Below are 12,788 nucleotides of genomic sequence, written 5' to 3' on the forward strand. Positions count from 1 at the left end.
AAAAATTAAAATTCATCCTTATAAAATTTACAGTTCAGCATTTCTTACATATTCCCTTCCTTGGGCAACCACCACCACTATTTAAATCCATAATATCTTCATCACCCCAGAGAATACCCCAAACCCATTATCTCCCTGTTCCCTCTTCCTGTCAGTCCCTGGAAATCACTGATTTACTTTCTGTCTTTAAAGATTTACAAATCTTGGACATTTTATGCCATGAGATCATACAATATGGGGCCTTTTGTGTCTGACTTTTTCACGGAACACCATGTTTTCAAAGCCCATCCATGTTTTAACATGAGTCAGAATGCCGTTCCTTTTTATTACTGAGTCGTGTTCTGTTATTCAGTGTGGATATATCCGTATGGACATACCACATTGTATGTATCCATTCACCAGCTGACTGACATGGTTTGTTTTCTCTTTCCAGCTCGTATAAATAATGCTGCTTGAACATTCGTGTACGCATTTTTATGTGGAGATACACTTTCATTTCTCTTGTGGGCATATTGAGGAGAGGGATGCTTGGGTCTTAGGTAACTCTGTTTAGCATTTGGAAGAATTACCAAACTATTTTTTATAGGAGCTTTCCCACTTTACATTCTTACTGACAGTTCTTCAGGATACCGATTTCTTCCCATCCTTGTCCACGCTCGCTATGATCTATTCAATTGCAGCTGCCCTGGGTGTAAGTGCTGTCTCCATGTGGTTGTGACTTACTTTTCCACAATGACGGATGCTGTTGCTATGTGCTTAGTGACCACATATATATCTTTTTTTGGAGAAATATCTATTCAAACACTATGCATGTTTTTTTTTTAAATAGAGCTATTTATCTTTTTATTGCTGAGCGCACAGTCTTTTTAAAGTTTCTTCTGAAGAAGCGCTTACCACTGTGAATATTTGGCAGCAAAATACCTCAAAGGGCATGATTACACAGGAACACCTGAAGGGCGTTTGTAAACTGCAGCTGCGTCTCCTGTCCCGTCCAGGGCTCATTCTTTTGCAACATAAATTAACTTTTTGTTCTGTTTTATTATGTTTACATTCTGCACCTCCAAACTGGGTAAAAGGAGTGTTAAATAGCTCCCCAAATCTCTTGCAATTAATGAGTCATGGCAATGATGTGTCTTTTGCATTTTATTCATATGGATGAGGAATGAAAGGGTAGTCATATTTTTAAAATTTTTTGATGTATATATTTTAATTTCAGCATATTACGGGGGTACAAATGTTTAGGTTACATATATATTGCCTTTGCCCCACCAGACACAGAAGCGTGCCCATCCCCCAGACGGTGTGCAGGGCTCCCATTCTGTGTGAATTTACCCATCCCCTCCTCCCCCTCCCACCTGCCTGAAACCTGCTGAATGTTACACTATATGTGCACATAAGTATTGATCAATCAATACCAATTTGATGCTGAGTACATGGGGTGCTTGTTTTTCCACTTAGTAGAATGGGCTCCAACTCTGCCAAAGGGTGGTCGTTGTATCTGCCATGTGAACATTCCCAGATCTCAACCACACTTACACATGCCACATTTTTAAATGAAATCTAGCTGAACTCATTTGCGCTGAAACGTAGGACCCACTCTCCTCATTCCACCTCTGCAATAAACTGAAAGAACCTTCTCTCTTCCGCCTCCTTAAGATGTTAGTTTCTTGCTAAACGCTAGTGATGACATTTGCGAGAGGTACAGATAGAGGCCGCTGAAATATAAATGAGAACATGGTCTCCTTTGCTGTTTAATGGGCAAGACCTAGTTAAGCCTAGTAGCTATAATTCAGCTCTATATTATTCTCATGTAGTCAGTTGCTTTGAGCTTGTTATTGCAGTAATGAACAAGAGATGTAGCACATCAAAGGAAGAAAGAGGGACATTTAATGTTTTATTTAGTGCTATCACCGACCTGCATAAGTCTTGATTAAAGGAACAAAATTACTATTTGCATAAGTTGATTCTATGATTTATTTATAGCCCCATCAATGGATGATACCTCTTGGTGATTGGAAAGACCTAATTAACGGTAATTTTATCAGAGGAAGATGGTGAATTATCGATTCTTTTTCACTCTAGGATAGCTCCTTCCTGGCGATAGTAGCGGTTATATCAATTGAGCCCGTCCTGACTTATTCCTACCTACGACTCTTCTCTCACCCACAAAATGCACACCTAGGGGTAGGGACTCACTTATTTCCTTCCAACATCAAAACTATCCTGACTCATCCCCCCAGTTTGGCAAGACCCATAGACACAGGGATTCCAAGAAAGAGCAGAGAAGACCTTCATGCCTACCAGAATTCAACAAGGTTACATTTGCAGGTAAGGGTACCTGTCAGTGAGGGTTTGGCTTATGCAGACAGTCTGCATAGTGGGCCAAATAGGACGGAAATGAAAATGGAAAGTCAAGAGACTCAGATGTTTCAGCCAAAATATAGGCTATGTTTTATATCCTCAAAACCTATTCCCTGATTTTTATTTTCAGTCCCAGACTGTTAAGGGCTTGACTTTATTTTTCCAAACCTATTTTTCCATCCATGCAACCAACTGAAATCCAAGATTCCACCTGCCCCCCTGCACCTTGTGAGCTGTTGTCTATTGCTGAAAACCGGCGACTTAAGACAACACACTTATCATCTCACCATTTCTGCGGGGCAGGAGTCCAGGCATGGCTTAGCTGGGCCGTCTGTGCCAGGGTCTCTCACAGGGCTACCATCAACGTGGGACCTGTGGCTGACATCTCCTCCAAAGGCTCAATGGCAGAAGAATCCACTCCCAAAGTCATTCAAGTTGTGAGATTGAGAGGTCAATAGATGCTGCACTCTTCCTGAGCTACCATAGCACAAAACCATAGACTGAGCGACTCAGGCAATGGTAACTTATTTCTTACAGTTCTGGAGGCTGGAAGTCCACACTCAAGTGCCATGAAGGTGGGTTTCATCCTGAGGCCTCTTCTCTTGGTTGGTAGGTGGCCACCACCTTATTGTGTGCTCACCTGATGTCGTCTTTGTGCATGCAAGGGAAAGATCTAGTCTCTCCTCCTCCTCTTAGAAGGACACTGATCCCATCATGGGCCCTCCACCTTTATAACCTCATCTAAACCTTCTCACCTCACCCAGACCCCACTGTCATATAGCATCACATGGGAGTTAAGCCTACAACATCTTAATTTTAGAAGGACCCAAGCATGCAGTCCACAACCATTGGCCAGAGGCCACTCTACATTCTTTGTTTCACGAGCTTCCTGGCCATAGCTGTGCATTTTGTCAAAGTCTGCAAGAAGAGAAGGCAATAGAGAGACAGCAAGTAGGAGGGAAGTCAGAGTCTTTTATGAGCTAATCACAAAAGGACATCCTGTTGCGTCTGCCCTATGGGATCGGTTTGGAGGACATCATTAGGACAGCCAACACTCAAGGGGCATTAGGCAAAGATGGGATTTCCAGGTTTTGGGGACCATTGAGGCTGGCTTAGAGTAACCTAGCATGGGGAGCTTCCTCTTAACCCTTTAGGCTGATGCCATCTGGGTGAGGTTCAGAACTGGGCAGAGATGAAGGATGTTGCACTACAGGTTTACCTCTCAGCCGGCCTTCCTCTCTGGGTTCTTTCTCCACGGCCAAAAAAACAATCAAAGGACATATGCACAGTGTGGACTCCCAAATATTCCTGTAGAATCCAGAGTCTGAAGAAGGTCACGCCCGCCTCCTATGCACACACACAAACGGGAATCACGAAAGAGGGGTAGTTCCTCCATGATCCTTCCTTGCCACAACTTAAAATCTTCCCTGAGTAAGTTAATAACTGATTCATCTTGCCTTGTGACTTCTCCCGGCAAAAGCTTCGTGAATCTCTGGATGGTAAATTCAACTACTTCTCTTGTTCCTTCTATAGGCACCGAAATGAACACTCCATGGCTTTCAACTTCAAAACCGCAACCAAAAAATGGGACCTGGGAGGTGACTAGGCAGGTCAGGAAAGAGGAAGTTTAAAGGAGTGGAAACCCAAATATCAGCTCTTCCTTGCCCCCTGCCCCTGGCCTGTGGAGCTATTAACATCTGGGCTGAACTATGCAAATGTTTTTTCTTGAATAATTGTATCAAGGCAGCCATTGCAATGCAACTTCACAGGAGAGTGAGCCCAATGCCAGCCTCCCCCTCAGGAATTACCACAGCCAGGAGCCTGCATTGACTTCATGGGGTCCACCTTTAGTTTGGGAGGATTCTAACCCCTTCTGGGTAAAATGGATCACTCTACGTTCCATCCTGAAGCCAAAGTCACAAGGCACACTCAAATTCAAGAGGTGGGAAAATGAACACTTCAGATGCAAAGAACTGCAAAGCTAAATTACAAAAAGGAACACTTATAGGAAGGAGAATCATTGCAGTGACTTTTGCAAGATAGCACGTGGAGATTCCACTTCTGGCAATAGGAGAACAGGTCATATAAGAACTAGGATTATATAAAACAATGAAAATAAATGGGATAAGTAAATTACGGATCCCCCCCAAATACGTAAATCATCTGAAGATTGCTATTTTGAGAATGGTATTTACATCAGAATCTAAAGAATGTTAACTATTCCTCCCACCCCCCAAAAATTCCTGGAGCAATTGTGCAGGGGGAAGGGTTCCTCCAAATTCCTTCCCACAACCCAAGGATTCATTTCTCAAAGATATTGGTTGTTGCTTCTGAAATTATTTCACATTTATGCTAGAGTTGAACAACTAAGGAAATATGTTTTTAAAAATTATGATCAGATAGTTCTCTATCAAAGGAAAAGTTACAAATAGGGGAAATATAATAGGGAACAATTCTGGCCTGGAATCAGAGGTATCAGGTTACCAGTATTAAATCATATATGACAAACACACAAACAATGAGTACATACAGAAAAAAACATGTCTGTATGAAAGGCTTAGTATACAAGCACATAGATCATGCTGAGAATTCAAATTTGGTTTCTGCGTGTCATCAACTAAAAGGAACTAGGAATTTGGAGATAAGACCTTGCTCCATGGCTTGGGGTATGGAAAAGAGAAGATGAACCTGGAGTATCTTGTGGTTCTAGAATATATGCAAGTGCTTAAAAGATGTTGAAGCCATGTTGAATGGAAACAGAAGCTCCCGTGAAAGTGTTCCCAATGGCCATCTGGGAAGAGTTTGAGCAACAAAATAAATAAAATAAAATCAATAACAATAATCAACAATAATCAATAAATAATCAATAATCAACAATATCAATCAAGAATAATTAATCAACAATAATCAACAACAATAACATCAATAACAACAAGCCCATGCTGCTGTCCTCCCAAATAATTAAATAAATGGGGGAGAACAGACGGTTTCCTTTATAGATAAATTTCACTTTATAACTAGAGAAGAGATGAGGGTGATAGAAAGTCATTATATAATAAGAACAGCACGGCAATAATTACACCGAGGATCTACAAACGCATGATATACTTAGTGGGCGAATGTTTGACAAGAAATAGGACATTGAGTAGTTTCAAAATATATCCATTGCCTGAGTCCTCCATTTGAAAAGAGGGCATAGATTTGTCAAGGGACTCTCATAAAATACGTTTTACGACATGGTTATCTAAGAATCGTGAACAGCCAAGAAAGTTTCCCAATGTTTTTACTGACTGTGAACGATATGCTTTATGACATGGAAATCCAATGGTTCAATTCTGTGAACTTCAAAATCAATACTATTCGTTACAAGTAATCACAGTGGACTTAAGATTCAATATCATCTCAGATGGTATATTTGTCAGAAACCAGAGCTGCGGAGTAGCAATTGTTTCAAAATATTTAATACCTTATGAAATTTACTACTAATAATGCCAGTAAAAACAAAGTTTTCCAGTTCTTAACAGGATAAGAGAATGTACATGGTAATCTCGGTGTAAAAATATTCAAACATTGTTACAAGAAAATGAGGAATGATACCAACTAACGATTCTTAAAGGACACATTGTTTCTTCTTCTCAGGGTACAATTCCCAGTGAAAAGTTTTTGATCCTATTTTTGGAGTATAACTAGACATCCCAATTCTGAGATAATTCAAGTTAAAGTAAAGTTATAAAAAGATAGCTTCTCTAAAATCCTTGTCTCATCATGATTGTATATCACACTTTTCTAATACATTTTTATTAGAGTGCTATTCACTCTTTTAACTAATACAAATTTCATGTTAGTTATAGCCATGTAAATATCTTAACACTGTTTTCTTGTTGCTGTCTAATTCATATGAACATAATTCCATCTTGGCCGTGTACAGTGAGTTGGACTCTACTTAAATGTCAAAGTTTTAAAATTTCCATTTAGAAGGCTACATTTCTACTAAATCATATAATTAAGAGAACCAATCAGCGTGGGATAATGAGGCAATATGTACCCTCTTGGACTCTTCATCTGCATAAAACGGGGATTATTTTTGTGCTGGGTTATAAGAGAGGTTGCCATTGAATTGCAAATCAGCTCCAAATGGCCAAGTTTCTCAAAGATTTTATTAATAATGTTGGGATGAGTGCGTGATTTTTGCCATTGCTATTTTCTGGATGGATGCATGTTTTCTGAGGGTGTAATTATATTAACCTTACATCTCCACAGGAAAATGGGGTAATGTTATGGGCAATATAACGTCACTTTTTTCAACGTATTGAGGAAATAGAATAATGATTATCAGTATCTGTTTACGGTTTTCAGTGTAGGGATTAGTCATCATTTGTATTTCTAGGGAACATGCTCAAAGAATGACTGTTAGCATGAGCGTCCTCCACAATCCTTGCATTCTTTCATATGTTAAGAAATGTTTAAGATAATGCTAAATATTTGCCTGTCCATTCCACACTTCCATAAAAGTAAACTGAGCAGTTACAATGACATCATTATTTCAATTTCCCAAATACTAAGAAACGCTTCTTAATAGGCTCCTAGACACAGGAAGCTTTACTTCCATTTTATTATATCATCCTAGCCATCTAATCATATTGATGGAATTACCTTCTTCATACATCTGTGATAATAACTAATCCAGAGAGATGACTTATATATAGTCCTGAATTTATAGAGCTCATCTATGGCTAATTTAGCATCCATATGCACATCTCTCGTACCCCCAAATTCTTGTTCTTTTTACTACGGCAATTTGTTTCCTCATGACTCAGATATTGTTTCAAGTATCAAGATACGAAGAAGATGGAGGATCTTAGAGAGTATGACTTGAGTCACATGGTATACATTTCATTCAAGTGTATAGTAAAGATGAACTCAAATACCAGAATCTAACCTTAATCCTCTTATATTTCCCAATGGTCAAGTAGAGTCCAAAAAGTCTCTATACATGCTCAGAGCCTGATATCTTAAACAATACAAGCACAGATCTTACTGTTCTGGAGTTCTGGAGGTCTCCCTGGGCTAACATCAAGGTGTTGGCCGTTTTGTGCTTTTTTCTGGATACTCTAGAAAAAAATCTGTTTTCTTGATCTTTCTGGCTTCCAGAAGTTTCCCGGGCTCCTGGGCTCATGTCCACTTTCCTCTTAAACCAGCGATGGCCAGTGGAGTCTTTCTCACAATGCCATCCATGTTATACTAACCCTCCTTCCCCCTCTCTCTTCCACATTTAAGGAACTGCATACTTACATTCTGCCCACACAAATAATCCAAGAGAATCTTCCCATTTTGAGGTCCCCTGACTAACAACCTTAATTCTACCAGTAGCTGTAATCCCTTTTGGCCGTGTAATTTAACACACCCACAGGTTTCAAAGGTTAGGATATGGCTACCTTTTGAGGACACCCATGTATTTACATATTCTGTGGGTATGGAGGCTTTATTTGGAATATCACAGTGATCATTCACCTTATATCGTACCGCTAAAAGGATAGTGAATTTCAAATTTGACACAGCCATTTTGACATGGTTTTACCAAACCAGCTGGTCATTGGTGGCCCTTGCATAAAAGTCTGAGTCCAAATTTTCCCCTAAAAATGCTGTGAAACTGGAACCGCAGAAGGGGAATTTGAGAATTCCATCTTCAGAATCCCAGAGAGCAAATGGAAAAAAAAAAAAAAAGAAGAAGATAATTTGATCATTTGTAGCATTGTAATTTTCTTTTTATATTTTTAATCTAAGAAAACTAACACGTAGTTTAGCAAAATCCCATGAAGGTATTTCACAGTTGAATACCACGTATTCCAATCACTTGTATTTCATTGTCTCCTTAAATGTGTTCATTAGATTGGGAGCCTCTAGTATTGATTTTTCTGTAATAATTTTTCTGGTACCCAAGAAGCAAGTCATGAGAGGAGAATTCTTGTGCAATGAATTATTAAGCAAGTTGTGAATTCTGGGTCCTTTTAGTTTGAATAGAGAAAAATGGATTTTCATATGTACACGTAGACCAGTCACCGGCTAACGATCTCCCTGGGGGAAGTAACTCCCAGCCAGTTCTGGGTCCTTCTGTATTTTCAGGTGGCGATCTCAGCAGTTGTATCAACAGAGCTAAAGAAGTGGGATGTTAAACCAAAAAAACAACAATCACACAAATAAATACACACATGCAGGCACACATGTACACACAGAGAAGATGAATCACAACATACACAGACAGTTCAAGGGGAAAAGCAATCCAAAAAGTCAGTGTGCCTCACCCATAGCATCTGCTACAGCAAAATATTGATAACTTTTTTTTTTCTATTAAAAGGGATACATTTTGGAATAGTATCTATTTGAGCAAAAAAGAAAAAATCAAGAATGTGATCTCAAGAATTTCCTAAGGATCCCCCAATGGGGGCTTTTTAAAGAGAATTTTGATATTGGGTAAATCCTTTTATTTTATTCCATCTACACCTAAGCTCATAAACTGTCCCTTGCAAGGAAGAAAATTTTGCAAAAGACAGGGCATCCTCTAAAGATACTTTTATGTAGTGGTTCACCAGTTTGTCTGAGGAAGTTTGTGGCTGGAAAACGCAAAAGATTGGCTCTTCTTAAGTTCAGTGAGTTCTATAATAATATATGGAGAATACAATTCTGTTTCTTATAACATACTGTCAAGATTCAGAGAAATGCACTCATCACTGGAGCTCTTCGCATGTACTTCTGAATACATCTCCACACCTGATGATTTCACAGTGCAATTTAATCAGAATGGAAAAGAGTTTTTCAGACATTAGGGACAGTGAGTATAGAACACCCAAGTGCTTTGCGCTCATTTTGTGGTCAGCAGGGCTTAAAGTTCGAACTCTCTCTAAACAACAAAGCAATCCCTCATTGCAACGGTAGCCCTTACAAAACAATATCAACTTTCTCATTTTTTAAATCCACTATATCATATCAGTCAGATATATCTTCAAACTAAAGCCATGGGCCAAGTCCAGACAGCCATCTGTTTTTGTAAATAAAGTTTTATTGGAACATAGCTACATTTTGTACAGCTACCAATTCACCGCAATGGCAGAGGTGAGGTGTTTGCACAGAAAGCCAAGAATATTTACTGTCTAACCACTTTAAAAAATAGATTGCCAATGGCTGTCCAGATAAAAGGCAGTTCCTGTATGCTCCCCTCACCAGGGCATGGCAAATACCCTACTAGTCCTAAATGGTGGTAGAAATTTCTGGTATAACGGAGTTTTGCTTTCAGCAACCAAGGCTTGAGAAGAATCTGTACAAGCTCCTATAATTAATACCTTAATTGATTAGACAGAGTGAGTTTTTTGATCTCAGAATCTCAGAGGTAACATTGGAAGAAGAAAGTTATGTCTCAGCTAAACACATGCAACGAGGTATAATTCAAAGACCCATCACACATCCCTCTGATTAGCACAGCATCGAAACTAATGTCCCCAGCATTAGCTCTGATTTGTCACATTGACATAAACTCCAGCTGTTTTATTCTGTGTTTGTCTGTGTGTCCCACCACATATGGTCCCAATCAAGGCAGGCATAACCATTAAGATAGTATCTAAAATACTATGAAAAATAGAGAAAAGAGAGAAATAACTAGCATGAAGTAACCTTACAATCACTTCTCCTACCTTGGCCATTAGAAAGTGATTTCCTTCAAGGCCCTCCCAAATCATTCTTCAGTTTCTCTTTGAGTCAGTATTTACATTTTGTAAATGTTCACAAATCTTTCTGATCCAAAACCTAGTCATGTTTTGGTTATATGAGTGTGTTAATTTATGTTACTCTAAGCCTTGAAATCAGTTGTTTGCTTACATATTATATGATTTCCCCTGACAATAGTATTTAGATTTTGTTATGGGGGTTTTGTTTCTGCAGTGTATATGTTCGGTCTCTTATTTTATTATAGTAAAAACTAAAGTTAATCTTAATTAACTCATAAAATAGGGTTGTCTGCATTTTTAATTCCCTAAGTGTAGCATTACAGCTTGAATTATTTGACTGGAAGTTTATCCTAGCATAATCACTACCTTTTATTTATTTCTGGTAACATCTAAACTTTGTGTTCTAATGCATATTTTATATTGAATGCTAATTCTATTGATTAAAATCTCAATTCTTTTGAGCATTTTTCATATAAATGTTTCAGAGCAATGTTTCTTCTTGTCATAGCCAACAAATGCTGCATCTAAGTTGCAGGTCATGGTATAAGCAGTCCAGAAAGCTCTTTTAAATAGTAAGTAATTAGGTAATTAAATTGCATTATGATCACAGATATAGAAAAAGGGAATTTATACTGTCAGTAATGAAGAAAGAATATTTCTGAATAAATATCTCCAAGTGAAATAGACTCCAGTCCGGTTGCTAAGGAGTCTCTATAACAGGTAAACATTACTTTAAAATATTTATCAGAGATGGTAGTCAATTTTAATAAATAATGCAGCAACTCCATCTTATCACTAAGACCTCAATCAACATAAATATCTCCACGCTTATTCCTTAACCAAAAGTAGCTGGCCTTTCAGAATAATGGCCAAATGGACAGATACAGAAAAATGTACACATTCATGGGCTTTCGATGGGGAACTTCGAATTTACAGTTTAGTAGGGAAAAAGACAAAAACCAAGGTGAAGAAACTGTAATTAAAGACAGAAAATGTAGTGTGCTATTGGTTCCCTAGCAAGCAGCAATTCTGCTCTTTCCTGATTGTGGAAGACCACCTGTAACAGGAAACTTCTCGGAAATTTCCTTATGAAACATTGTAATGTGTAGTAAAACCACAAATGTTCACGTAGGGACCCAGGGCTAGCCATGGAGCTAGAGCTGTCGCCAGCCCCAGATCCAAAGAGGTGAAGAAAGGGAGAGGTTACCAGTGTCTGGAAGGGGGAGCTTCGTGTTGGCAGGAAGGAGTAACTGTGATGTGACCTCCTAAAAACTCTCACTTAGACCACCATGTGCAGTTGGAAACAGGAACTTCAACACCAAGTTGACATCCAGTTCTCGGAAGAGCCCATTGATGTAATCCACACAAGACACCTCCCGGCAACAGCGGAAGAAATGGAGAATGGATCTGAGGGAGCAAAGATATGTTTCATAATTCTGGTGATTTTCTGACATATAGTCAACCCTCCCGTGTCTCAGAGAATAGTGATTGCATCTCTGGATTCAAGGATCTCAGCGATCTCATCACTCTTTCTAGAGTTTTGATTAGGAATCACAAAGTGCCCCGACCAAATCAGTGGAAAATTAAATAACTTGTATGAGGGGGCTTCTTTGAAAGTCCTGGGGGCCTCTCTTCTCTCTTGGATGCTACTGTATGTACTGTGTATGTATTGTGCTGCCCTGTCATGTATGGGACTGGAGCAGGAATCTTGGATATGGGAAGAAACTCACTCACAGAGTAAGATGGTAGGAAACAAGGTGGAAGGAACGTGAGTTTCGAAAACCTTCTCGAGTCACTGTGTTTATCAATATGGGAGACCACCTGCTTTGGGATTTAATGCCATATGGGATTGCATTGTTCCGATTAGTTAAAGCCGATTTGGATTGAAGATTTTTGTTATTTTCAGCCAAAGGCGTTAACAATCAGTACAGGTTCCAGTAAAAGAGTTGTGGTTGATCCTTGAATGACACAGGTTTGAACCGGGCAGATCCACTAATACATGCATTTCCTTCCCTCTCTGCCACCCTCTAGACAGCAAGACCAATTTTTCTTCTTCCTCCTCCTCCTCCTCAGCCTACTCAGCATAAAAATGACAAGGACGAAGACCTTTAGGGTGATCCACTTCCACTTAATGAATTGTAAATATATTTTCTCTTCCATATGATTTTCTGAATGAAATTTTCTCTTCTCCAGCTCACTTTGTTGTAAGGATAAAGTAGATAATACATGTAACATACAACATGTGTGTTAATTGACCGTGTATGTGATCAGTAAGGCTTCTGGCCAATGGTAGGCTATTAGCAGTTAAGTTTTGGGGGAGTCAAAAGCTACATGTGGATTTTTGAGTGTGTGGGGGTCAGTGTACTTAACCCTCGAGTTGTTCAAGGATGAACTGTGTATAGTAGGGGATTTGTAAGGTTAAGTGAGAGAGAGAAAAACAGCGACCATCTAATCAATAATTCTGAAGCTGAGAGTTATTTTCTTTGAAAGATTACTAATGCAGATAAAATCGCAACAAATTAAATAAATATAGATCAGATTAATAGAAATGGCTTCTCTAAAAATAAATCTCAAAAAAAAAAAAACAATTAAAGAAGATTCTCAATGTCTTTATGCTATCAAAGCAAGATATCAATGAATTACTGCTCATCTTTTTTTTTTGTTTGTTTGTTTTTTAGCCTATTTCTGACAATAGTTAGCATACAGCCA

This window comes from Eulemur rufifrons, chromosome 30, assembly GCF_041146395.1.
Source record: "Eulemur rufifrons isolate Redbay chromosome 30, OSU_ERuf_1, whole genome shotgun sequence".
In the NCBI taxonomy this organism is placed as follows: Eukaryota; Metazoa; Chordata; class Mammalia; order Primates; family Lemuridae; genus Eulemur; species Eulemur rufifrons.